Below are 13,211 nucleotides of genomic sequence, written 5' to 3'. Positions count from 1 at the left end.
TCCGTGAGATTCCACTGCATGGCCCACATGTACTGGGCTGTACCCCACTCCACTCAATCAGGCATGTCTCCATCTGGCATCGCACATTACACCGTCTCCAACTGCCAACCCCCAGGCCACAGACATATCAGGAGTTTTCCTCCACCACATCTCCCATGCTGGCATCCGAGCTTGAGGCTGTGACTTCCTCAACTAGTGCCCTTGCAGCTTCACGCTCGGCTAGTTGCAGCTGCAGTTGTGGGTCCACTCTGGGCAGCCCTCTGTCCTTAGCTCCAGAGTCGGAGTGTTCCATGTCTAAGGATTTGTCTCGCTGAACCACTAGTCTGTGCGCAGGATGTGCAGCGGGACTAGGCCATCTGCTTCCCCCTAGTGGTCTTTCTTGGTTGTTGGTTTACCCATGACAGAGGGTTTCGTTGCTGGTCCCCCCCCCACCCCCCCCAGTTCAGGGCCTTCCCTCGCCACATACCTCGAGCGAATCCCATGCTTCTTCTGGGAAGGAAAAGAATTGGGCACGGTCACCATGCAGGACTTTCAGCTTGGCTGGATAGAGGAGCATATACTGAAGGTTCATCACCCTCCAAAGGACGCTCTCTGTTGGTGCACTAGGCGTTTGCAGTCTGGGAAGAAGCGTATCACATGGTTTTCAAAGACTGGGTCCCCATCCCAGCGACCGGCTTTTAAAATGTTATCACGTCCCTGTAGTTTAGGACTTTTGCGATGATATTTCATGGAGGTGCACATGCAGGGGGCAGTGGGGCTAGCGCCCTATGTGCACGTTCTATCATAAAGAGTGCAGAGAGGTTCGCCCCTGAGAGATTTTCTGATGCCTCTAAGAACAGTTCTGGCGTTTTCCCTCTGCTCCTTCCGGAAATCCGACAAATCTGAGATTGCATCTCGGGGAGCACCCCTCTCCTTGTTTGCTGTGGCCCTCTTAGCGGCTGGTGTTTTCCCATGTCTGAGTTGTCCCTGTGGCAGGGGGGGGGGGGGAGGAGGGGGGGGGGAGGGGAGGGTTCCGTGCGCAGTGTCTGTGTTTTACAGTGTCTTCCTAATTGCTCAAAAGTGCGCTTGGGTGAGCGCCACCATCGCAACTGCCTGCTCACTCCACCCGGCCCCGGTGGCTCCCTGCGTAGGGGTGCAGGTGGGTGCGTGTTCTGGGGACCTCAGCACCGCCAGGGGAAGGAGGGCCAGGTCGGGCTTGGTGAATTGTGTAACACCCCCTCCTGGGATTTGGAATATGGGGCAGTACCCGCAGTTGTTCTGCAGCAGTCGTCTCGCAAGCCCTGGGTCCCGGGCGAGTGGTCCGCCTGAGTGGTCTCCCTCGAGTGCTGCCTACTCCACGGCTTACAGCCAGGTTGCTCTCCAGTGCTGCCTCGCAGCTACCTCCGGTCCCGGGAAGAGTCCATCGGAGGCGCCAGGGCAGGCCACGATTCCGCCGGGCTGCGTTCTGGTCCGTGACTATTTTGGGAAGGCAATCAGTGGCAGAGGTCTTGCATGGCTCCCATCGCCGTCTCAGTGGTGAGGGGCATCATTCTTATCACAGTTTGCCTGGGTGGAAGGAGAAATTAACAGATTTTTGGGCGGGCTGTGGGGCTGTTTAGGCCGCGTCTGCTAGGTTCGCCATCTTGGCCACGCCCCATCTATGTATAAAGTTAACAATGCCTACTGAGATTGATTAAAGAGCAAGATAGAACAGATAGGTCTTCAGTTTTTTGTGAAACACCAGATTGTTAGATGTACATCCCTGCACTTCAGGTAATCGCTTCCTAGTGAACAGGAGTGAGAATGGAGGCAGTGTGTCCCACTGCTCTGGTGAGACAGAAAATGATCACAACCAAGAGCCCATGAGAAAAATGAAGCATGCAAAAAGGAATAGAGGGCTGAAGTCGAGAGCGGAGATCAGTGCAAGCAAGTAACTTGTGCACCATGCAAATTTTGTTAAACACGATCCGTTTATTCACTTGTAATCTGTGCAATACGTCCAACTGAGATGCAACAGAAGTGCATGGAGTTAAATTAGGTAGAAAATGCCATCTGTGTTTTGCAGAATCTGGAGGACCCGTTTAAGAAATTTGGGTCATACATCATGCATCACCTCATATGATGAATTGATATGCATGAAATGCAATTTTCATTTGCCCACTGTATCAGTGATCCAGCCTTATTCCTTGCTTTACTTGGACATAACCACTATATGTATAAGATGGAAAAGAAATGGAGCAAAAGGATGATACACCAAAGGTAATTACTTGATTAAGGCTAAAGCCTAAGATGGCCGCCGAATAGGAGCTCCTCCGCCGAGCTCCTGGGTTGGGGGAATACCAAATCGGTATTTATCCCCCGTTTACCTGGCCATCCGACCCATCCGAATGCTACATTGCTACCATTGAAATTTATAGAGTGAAAACTAAAAAGATTATTGGAATTAATTTCGTCTGATCGTCTTACCCCAGGACTCGACGCTGACGCGCCCGGACTTCTTCGCTTCCTGGGCCACGTCCTGGCTCTCAGGTCCGCTCCAGTGTTCCATTCATCGCCTGATCTCCGTGGTCCTCGTCGGAGGCCTGCACTGTGGGCACCCGCTGCTCGGGTCCTGTCTCGTCCTCTGTCCGGTCAGGAGAGCAGACCCGGTGTCCCCCAAGAGGCCATTGCCGTGACCTGGACACGCTGTGTGCCCTTGCAGACGCCGCCTGGAGCCTGCGGCTTGGTGAGAACTTCGATCAGACCTTGCAGCGCGTCCCCCGGCTGAATCGGACTGTTCCTCGGATGTGGGGACTGCCCAGTGGTCTCCCGGGAACCGATGCCGAGGATTGGGCCCTCTCATTTTGTTTTCGGTTTACAATTTACGCAATCTGCCAAATATGTAATCTTAATTTTTCCTTTATTTTTGTATAACCTTGTGTTTAACTTTCTTTATCTATTGCTATTGTTGTGTACAGGTTTATTTCTCATTGTCGATGTAAAGCGCTGTGATACCCTTGGGTGTAGCTAGCGCTATATAAAACCTTTCAAATAAATAAATAAATAAATAGGGCGAAAAGAATCACAATCAAAAAACTCTTCCCAAGTAATTTAGCAGTCTAAGGGATTGATGCTGTACAAATGTACATACCTAGAAATGCTAGATCTCAAGAAGAATAAGGGATCCTGACAACTGCCATTATGACAATGAGTTTTGACCAGGGCAGGGGGCTGCAGTCAGCCTAAGGTGCCCAATTTCTCAAGGCAAAACTAGTCTGGGACTATTTTTGTATCTGTCTAGAGGGGTTCTACCCTGACAGTTCAGACAGGACTGTTCCTCAGGAAACAGGAAAATGACTGACCTTCCCATTGCTGGGCTCAGTCTAGAGTGGCATAGTGGAAGAAAAACTATGTACTGGAATGCAGCCCCAAGTGATCAGCACTGGTGTTTACATCTATTGCTTACTTTGTTGTAGTCCTTGGACAAGGCACGAGCTGCAATGTGGTGAAGGACTCCTGACGCAGAGGTTTGCTTCTCGTAGGCTTATGAAAGCATGAGGAATAGGAAGGGCTGGTCTCCTAGAACAGGTAACTTGTCATTAACTTCCCCAAGTCCCTTGGCATACTTTGTTCATATCATAACCTCCCCATTTGCCATTTTCTGCTTGGAATGAAGGGGAATCTCATACCAGTGTCATGTCCATCACAGAAAACACAAACATTCCAAGAAAGCAACAAAAGAGAATTGTACATTGTGCAGCATACCAGGCATCCAAGGATGCTACCTTCTTTTCAGGGATCTCAGGGTGGTGACTTTGTACTGGGACGGGTGGCTAAGTTCTGCCCTCTCCAGTGCCGTGGATGTGTACATTGCTGAGATGCATGGTGGAAGCACTTTTCCTGGGGAAAATGACATCACCCAGAAATGATCTACAACAATCACTGTAGGGAGCTGGCTCTTTATATAGCGGACCAAAACGAGGTGCACTGTGTAAAGAGTCCAGGCAAACCGCAGTTGCTTTACAGAAGCACAAATGATAACCCAAATGCTCTCTTTTTTGTTAGTATGTGCGAGCAGTGAGGCTTATCAGAGGTTAGTGCTAAGCATGTGTTGTACTCACAGAGACATTATATTAGACACACTTGAATGAATCCAAAACCAATTTAGAAAAATAAGTTGCATTTTTATGTTAATGTGAATAACCAGAACTTCGTTAGAAAGCAAATACTTTTTTTAAATATGATTTTTTACAATTGAGTAAATAGTTCACTTAAATGAGTCTTTACGCAGCAATGCAAAAGGCATATGTTGAATACAGTTATTTGCTATCGGTTTCTGGGAGTCTCTTTCGGGATTTAGGGCCAAGGTCCAAAGTACCACCAGCAGTTACACGTTACCTGCCCTGGGGCATCCGCATGCACAGGTGCTGGTCGGGTTGGTAGCTGTGTGCGATACGTCTGTAGGAAGAAGGAAGGCTACCCAGAAATAGGCTGCAGAGGGGGGGGACTTGGGTACAACTCTGGGAGCTCCCAACGGGAGGCTTGGGTCACAATGGTCCTGGGGACAAGAAAGCACATTGGTTCATCGGTACACAGCTGAGGCGCTCGAGTGCAGAGTGAAAAGGTTGGCTGAGTTCGGTGTGTCCTAAGGCTTTGCAGGTGTCAGTCTTCGCCGGTTGAGGGGGCCAACTGAGGATGGCTGGGTCACTCTGGAAGTGGGTCTCTGCCGTGCTGACGTCCCTCGATGGCTGCTTGATCTCAGTGTCCTTAGAATGCAGATTGGACTCTCACATCTTTGCTTGCTGCAAGGGGTACGTTACTCCAGGCATTGGTCCTGTGCGGCTACGGTTGCTCCTAGTCTCCTCTCACTTGGTGGACCTTCAGGAGCACAGGTGCCTTATCCTCGGGATGCTGCATCAGGCTAGCTGCAGAGCGGCAACTCAGTAAACTGGACTTTATTCTTCGGTGCCTGCAGACTGCATGGGAGTAGCTCCTCTACTCTAAGGTTGATTGCTGGCAATTTGCGAAGGGCTGGCAGTCTCCCAGGGTTCTTGGAAGATGGTCAGCTGCAGGACGGGTCGCGACTGTCGAGACTTTGTGCAGGCTTCAGGGTTTGGCGCCCAAAGTCCACAGTGAGTCTTCAGCTCTCTCTTTTCTCACGGCTCTTTGTCCTTTTCTTCTTGATCCATCAAATCTAAGTTCCTGGTGTCAGGGGTCCCACCTAAATGGTCAATTTAGGGGTGTTATGGAGAGTGACAGGTAGTAGTCAATTGGCTACTTACCTTTATAGGGGTCTACACCCTCTATATGACCACTTCCTGTGGGAGGTGGGCATAACCCTGACCCAGAGAGCCTAATTCCGCCAAAACTACGATTGTGGAAATCTAAAAGTTATGTCCACATCAGGAATTTGGGGTGGTACTAGCCTGAGAGGGGGGCACGCCTTCTGACTAGCTTGGCAGTTCGGGCTGGACTGTTCCCATGAGGCACAGGATCATGGCTGATTTGGTTATAGCTGGGTCTGAACTGGGGTGGTGAAGTGAGCTAAAGAACGATGATGGATTCAACCCAGATCTGTGACTGGGGGTGAGTGTCTTAAAAGTTACAGTGCTCTGTCCATCATTTCCTCGTGCTAGCTAATTTTCCCACCTGTCCTGGTACCAAATGGGCCCGGGCACGGAGTGGCATTTCCCCTGTCAGGAGAAGCCTTGGGTTGCATAGCAAAGGTGGCAGAGGGTTTTGAAGCCTCCTGGCTTGATATTTTGATCACTTTGCCATCCTGCTTGGATGAGGTGGCAACATCTCCAGCCGGAGCAGACATTGTTTCTGTCCTCAGAGAGCACTGTCCCTCACCTGCAGGGGGTTAGAACCGGTCTGTGGGGGCAGGCTAGTCTACACCAGCCAGCCAGCCAGCACACTAGTAGTCAGCATATTTTTAGGAGGCACCTCTAAGTTGCCCTCTGGGTGCATGCATTATTAAATCCTTTACTGGAATCAGTATTGTCTCATTAATATGAAATATTTGATACCAAACATCTCTAGTTTCATGTAGTTGGGGAACTCGAAAAACACCTGTGTCCAGCACATGTACTCAAAATGGCTTCCCTGTCCACTTGTAATATCTAAGAATAGACTTAGACATAATAGGGGCATATCTGTCCACACATGTAGTATAGTGCACCCTGCCGTAGTGCTGTAAGACCTGCTGTGGGGGTGACTTACCTTTACTGCATGCAGTGTCTGCAGACAGGGCACACAAGAGTAGTGCCATGCAAAGTCTTCACTTTTCTCTGCACAATGGCACACAGCCTGCAATGGCAGTTTGCATGTTGGTGAGGGGGTCCCTTAGGGTGGCACAATACATGTTGCAGCCCTTGGCGACCCTCTTTAGCTTCGTTGTCCGGGCTACCATGTACTAGGGACTCACAGGGGGTGCTAAAGGTATTGCCAATTGGGGGAACAATTGTACAGTTTTAGGGAATGAGATCTGGCACTGGGGGCTGGTTAGCAGGAACCCAGTGCACTTCAGTCAAAAGGATTATGCTACTTACCCAGTAAGCATCTGTTCTCGGCATGTAGAGCTGTAGATTCACATGCTTTGCATACTCCTGCCATCTAGTGTTGGGTCCGGATGTTTGCAAGTTGTTTTTCTTCTAAGAAGTCTTTTCCAGTCACGAGGTAAGGGGACTCCTTTCCGTGATAGTGCACATGGGCATCGACTCCATTGTTGACTGCTTTCCCCCAAGAGGGTGAGAATAGAGTAAGTGTAGTAAAGAGATGTCCATGCGTAAATAATAAGAATTTCAACAACTACAGGTGCCCGGGGAGGTGGGAGGGTGCATGTGAATCTACAGCTCTACATGCCAAGAACAGATGCCTACTGGGTAAGTAACAATCTGTTCGAGGCATGTGTGCTGTAGATACACATGCTTTGTATTCTCCCAAAGCGGTGGCTAACCAGTAGATGTTTCAGTTGTCTGAAAAAGTGTCTTTAGCACTTCTTGGCCTACATTTGCCTGTTTATGTGCTAATACATCCACACAATAGTGTTTGGTAAATGTGTGTGGTGTAGACCATGTTGCTGCTTAACAGACGTCAGCTATAGGGATGTTACCTAAAAAGGCCATAGATGCCCCTATTTTGCGAGTGGAATGCGCTCTAGAGGGTACAGATAAAGTTATTTTAGCTTTTACGTAGCAAGTTTGAATGCACTTAACAATCCACCTTGAAATGCCAGATTTAGAAATAGGATTGACTTTGTGAGGCAGTGTAAATGAAACAAAAAGTTGCTTTGTTTTACGTAAGTCTTTTGTTCTTTCGATATAATAGAATAGAGCTCTTCTGACGTCAAGCGTGTGAACAGCTCATTCTGCTACTGACTCAGGTTGAGGAAAGAACACAGGTAAATAAACAGATTGGTTAAGATGAAAAGTAGAAACCACTTTGGGAAGGAATCTGGGATTGGTGCGAAGAACGACACTATCTTTATAGAGTTGAAAGAAGAGTTCTTCTAAAATTAATGCTTGTAGCTCACCAACTCTCCTTACTGAAGTTATTGCAATGAAGAATGCAATCTTTCATGAGAGAAATTGTAAAGGACACGTGTGAAGTGGTTCAAAGGGTGGACACATAAGATTCCACACTAGTGCTGGGGGAATTCTTGGCGGTATAGTTTGTTAAGCCTTCTATAAAGGCCTTAATAACAGAAACTTTGAACAAAGGCAAATGCGGTCTGTTTTGAATATACACAGGTACTGCTGCTAGATGCAACCGAATTGATGGGTAAGCTAGGCCACATTGCTGTAGGTGCAGAAGGTAAACAATGTTTTGAATGGAAGCATCTAGTGGTAGAATGTTATTACAGTAGAAAACAAATCTTTTCCACTTTGCTGCATATCAAGCTCTGGTAGTAGGTTTTCTTGCTTCCTTCATAATAGACATACAGTCTGGTGGCACATTTAAATATCCAAACTCTATGACTTCAGGAGCCAAATCGCTAAGTTGAGCTGGAGGTGAGATGTAGCTTTTGATGTGGAACTACTGAGAGCTCTAAAAGGGAGGTGTACCACGGTTGACAGGCCCATGTGAGAGCTACTAGAATCAGTGTGAGGGATGTTTGCATGAGCTTCCGAACCATAAATGGAAGGAGGGGGAGAGGCGGAAGAGCATAGGCAAATATCCCTGAGCAATTCATCCATAGGGCTTTGCCTTTGGATAAACGGTGTGGTCATCTGGAGACGAAGTTATAGCACTGTGCATTGTCTGCTGTGGCATAAAGATCTATTTGAGGACATCCCAATTGTTGAAAGTAAGGAAGGAGAACTTGGGGATGAAGTACCCACTCCTATATTTGTTGTCTCCTTCTGTTGAGGAGGTCAGCAATTTGATTGTAAATTCCTGGGAGGTGTTCTGCCAGAAGGTGAATCTTGTGATGAATTTCCCATTTCAAATCGTCTGAGACAGTTGGAGAGTGTGTGTCCCCAGTTTTTGTACATATACATTGCGTCTTGTTCTCCGTGCGGACTAGGACAACTTTGGCTGTGAGATGAGATTGAAAACCTTTCAGCGCTAGAAATACTGCTAGAAGCTCTAGATAGTTGATGTGGAGTAATTTGTGTTTGCTTTCCCAGAGACCCTGAATTGTATAATAATGGAGATGTGCTCCCCCGCCCGGGAGGGATGAGTCTGCTGTTAGCACGACTTGTGGAACAGGGTCGACTACCAACACTAGATCTGTTAACTGACCCTGTGACTGATTCCATTGACGTGCTAAGCATTCTTGTAGTGGCCGCATGTGTAGTCTTGCATGAGTCACTATTGCAATGCAGGACGCCATCATTCCTAGCAGCCGCATAAAAGTCCTGGCTGGCAAGGATTGGTTGGTTTGTAACTGCAGCAATAGAGTTTGGATATTGGAAATTCTGGCTGCACTGGGGGAGGCTAGAGCCAGGTGTGTGGTGAGAGTGGCTCCTAGATAGGATTGTATCTGGGAAGACTGTAGGTGAGAATTTTGAATATTGACCATCAAACCTAATTTGTGGAGTAGGTGTAAGGTGGTCTGAGTGTGTTGTAAACACCTTTGGTGTGTGCTGGCTTTGATGAGCCAGTCGTCTAGGTACAGAAACACCTGAATTTGTTGTGTCCCGAGATGAGCTGCCACTACTGATAGACATTTTGTAAACACTCTTGGAGCAGTAGGTATTCCGAATGGGAGTACTTTGAACTGATCGAGTTTGCCTGCTATCACAAATCAGAGATATTTGGGATGGGCTGGATGAATGGGAATGTGAAAATATGCGTCTTTTAAGTCTAGTGTGGACATAAGTGGAAGGACCTGTTGAAGCGTTACCATATGGAAATGTTCTGACAGTATGTACTGGTTTAACTCTAGGAGATCCAAAAATGGTCTTATTGATCCGTCCTTTTTGGGGATCAGAAAGTAAAGAGTAAACCCTTGAACCTTGGTCCTCTAAAGGAACTGGTTCTTTGGCTTCCATTCTAAGAGAGATTGCACTTCTTGTTTGAGTAACTGTAAGTGTCTGACGACAGTTTGTGAACACGAGGCGGAATGTTTGGTGGATTGGAGGTGAGGTCCAGGCAATAAACATGTTGGATAAGGTCGAGCACCCATTGAGGGAGAGGATTAACTGTTGCCTTTATAAGAGGAAGCATCTGGGCCGGAGGAAGTTATTTTGGACCGTGCTCTGTAAAGTGAGCGATGAAAGCAACCTCTATTTGATGGGTACTAGAGCGCTCCCATAGATTTTGCTACTTCGGTGTCCTTTTTTATTTTCTCTAAGGAATGGTATACTATAGGACCGAACAGGTGTTCCTTATCAAAGGGGGTGTTCAAAATTGACTGTTGAACTTCCGGCTTAAACCCCGAGATTCTAAGCCATGCATGCCTCTTAAGGAGAACGCTGGTATTGATCTCTGTAGCTGCAGTGTCAGCTGCATCTAAAGCACATCTGATTGAGTAGTTCGAGATGAGTTTCCATTCAACTAACTACTGTGCTTTAGTTTTATGTTCATCTGGGAGATATTGGAGCAGTTGTTCAATCTCATCCCAGTGTGTCCAGTCATATCTAGCTAGTAGGCCCTGTGTGTTTGCGATGTGCCAGTGGTTAGCAGCTTGAACAGCTACTCGTTTTCCTGAGGCATCTATAAGTTTAGATTCCTTGTCTGGGGGAGGTGCATCTCCAGAAGTTTGTGAATTCCCTTTTTTACGAGCAGTGGATACTACTAAGGTGTCGAGAGCTAATTGTCCTTTAATAAATACAGGATCTAATGGTGAGGGATTATATTTTTTTTTATTACCCTTGGAGTTCAAATGCATGCTCGGGCAGGGTCTTTAAAGATATCATCTGCATGCCTCATCATGCCTTTAAGCATAGGGAATATTTGCCTTGACCTGTGCGCGGACTCAAGTGTTTCAAATAAACAATCCTACTTTAATGTCTCTTTATGTAATGTCACCCCATGATACTCTGCTGCTCTAGCACGGAGACGTTGGTAAGCCATACTATTGTCTGGTAGTGATGGCTTTGCAGGGTAAAGGTCTGGGTCATTGTCTACTGGAGGGTCAATCGTGCAGTCATTCCATAGGTCTCCAGGCAAATGAGTCATCATGAACTCTAGCTGGATCTGTATGTGGAGATCCCTGAGGCATTATTTGCAAGGGATCTTCAATTAATTGTGGAGAAGATGGTGGAGGAGGAGAGGGTTGTGGGGTTGGATAAACAGGGCTGGTAGCTATGTCCTTCTTCTTTAGAGGGATTTTGGAGTGTCCTCTAAAGGAAGCTTGTGTTTTGATGGTGTCTTAGCAGAAATGTGTCCATTATCAGGATTAATATAAATCTTTTCTGCTTAGGATCCAATTTGGCCTTAAGAACGTCTAAAATTGGTTCAGGAGACTTGAAGACGTGGTCTTTATATTTTGGTGTTGAAATGGACTTGTCTTTAGGTTTCGGCTCCGAAGCTTGTTTTTGTTTTGGAGAGGGGGATTTCGGCTCCGAAGCATGTTTTTGTTCCGGAGTGGAGGATTACGGCTCTGAACTGGATTTGTCCTTGGAGCCTGATGGTTTTGGATCTGAATGAAGTTTTGATCGACTCATCCCAAGCCGGAAGGCTTGACAGTCTGCTTCGGTGCTGAGCCGAGAGTCAGGGTGTCGGAAACATTGTCTCTGTGCCGACGTTGGCCAGAAGGCAGAGGTAGTGCTGTAGCCTTATGTGTTTTCGAAGAGGATTTGGAGGGCAAGGGGTCATCGGTACTCACGGCACCTTGTCCTGGAGTCAGATCTTTGGACTCCAGATCGATCTTGAACTCGAAATTGGACTCTGGAACGGATAAGGCCTCTTCTTCTCCGGCAGACGCTTAGATCTCCTCTTGCTCAGATTCTTACCCGAAGAAATCCAGAGTGTGTTGTATGCTTTGACGTTGCATCTCTCGTCGTCGAGCCCGACAATCACGTAGAGTCTTCTTGGACTGAAACGATTTACAAGTGTTGCAATCTTCCTCCTCATGCTCCGGAGAGAGGCACAAGTTACAAACTTGATGTAGGTCGGTGCGAAGGTACTTGGCGTGGCACCCAAGACAGAAGTGGAATGGTGTCCGTTCCATCGGCAGAAGGATGGCCCAACGCAGCTAGCCCCAAGGGCCATTCACGAGGTTTTTGATCTAAAATTGGATGGTTTGTCGAGCGATTTGATACATGGAGAACAAGGAAACGCGAACAGAAACAATACCGTCAAGGGTAGAGTGGATTGTGCAACGAGGGGAACCCGAAGAACTGTTTCAAACCGGAGCGCAGCAATACACGTCCGAACCAGATGGCGGAAAAAAAACAATCCAACAATGGAGTCGATGCCCATGCGCACTGTTACCGAAAGGCCTGGAAAGACTTCTTTGAAGAAACACAACTTGCAAACATCTGGACCCAACACTAGGTGGCAGGAGTATGCAAAGCATGTTTATCTACATCACACATGCCTCTAACTTGCATTAGATACAGGCAAAAAGTGGGGGTGATGTTGTCAAAAAAGGGCACTTTTTTTTTTTTTACAACCACAGAGAGTGCAGTGACCATTCAGAGCCACAGGAACCAGTTGTATAAAGAGTCCCTTACCCTTGACAAACCACCTGATATACAAAGATTAAACATCTATAATCTGGAGTCTTACGGTTGTGTTGTTCAAGGTAGTGGTACAGCAGTTTCGGAAAGGCTCTGAAGCTCTTTCCTGCAGCCTTCATTCCACCTCTTGAGGAGAGCCTTAGCATTTCAAGCAACTATGACGGGCAACCCTGTGCTGAAGCACTCCACATTTTTTCAGACTCCTCTGTTTCCGCCCTGAACAGCCTTCAGCACTTTACAAATGGAGCACAGGAGCGCTTTAACATTCATCTCATTTGTTTATAGAACTGCCTTTAGAAGACATTAGAAGGCCCCAATTTGAGTGGCCTGTTAAATTCTCTGTTGACTTTTAATTCCTGAATTACCATTATCGATAGTCCAAGTAATTGTAAGAGTGGGGGAAATAACCAGGATTATACACTTCCTGGGAATCAGTGTTTTTGCGTGTATTTTTGAATATTTGCCCTGGAGTTTCACAAAACAATTATGACTGCTTTTAGCAGCAAAACGTCAGTGTGGAAACTGAAAATAATTAATTCCGATAGGCCTGTTGCATAAAAATATGCAGTTCAATCTTAAAGAGAACCATGGTGTGTATAATTCAGTTTTCTAGCAGAACCTGCTGTTAAGCAGCCTTCATCCTACAAGATTGGCAGGTCTTGATGAGGCTCGATTTTGGAGGGATTTCATGATCTAAATTTACAAGTAGAGGAGCACCGGCCTCAAACTCACTAAGGGGTATTTGTCTAATGTGCATGCCTAGCAGCCCTTCATAACAATACAATAGTGTTTTTCTTCTTTAACTAAATTGAACTCTTCTTTTCCTGAACTCTAAATTCTGTAAAAGAAAATGCCAAAAAAGAGTCAGAGTATAGGGCTTATTCCCCTTTGAGCAAAATAAGACGCAGTGAGCTGAATGGCCTACAAAAGTTAATTGTTTATATACTGCTAGGACACTAATGTTCCAACATATCAACAGAGTCCTACACTACTGTTGCTATGATAAAGAGCTTCAGTGATGTGTGATTTGATAGAAACCACAACAAACAAGTAACATAATTAATAATGACACTGCAAAATCAACTATGAAGAAGAAGTTGCAGGATAGTCAACAGAGAGGCA

At 46.7% G+C, this 13,211-nt stretch overlaps 1 protein-coding gene across 1 annotated transcript in view; it reads right to left on the bottom strand.

Annotated features, from left to right (window-relative positions):
• Positions 1–13,211, bottom strand: part of CIBAR2 (CBY1 interacting BAR domain containing 2) — an 82,803-nt gene that overhangs the window by 12,399 nt on the left and 57,193 nt on the right. The window lies entirely within an intron of this gene.

Source organism: Triturus cristatus, chromosome 12 (genome assembly GCF_964204655.1).
Source record: "Triturus cristatus chromosome 12, aTriCri1.1, whole genome shotgun sequence".
NCBI lineage: Eukaryota > Metazoa > Chordata > Amphibia > Caudata > Salamandridae > Triturus > Triturus cristatus.
The sequence above is the reverse complement of the archived record's forward strand: the minus strand, read 5'-3'. Positions and strand labels throughout refer to the sequence as shown.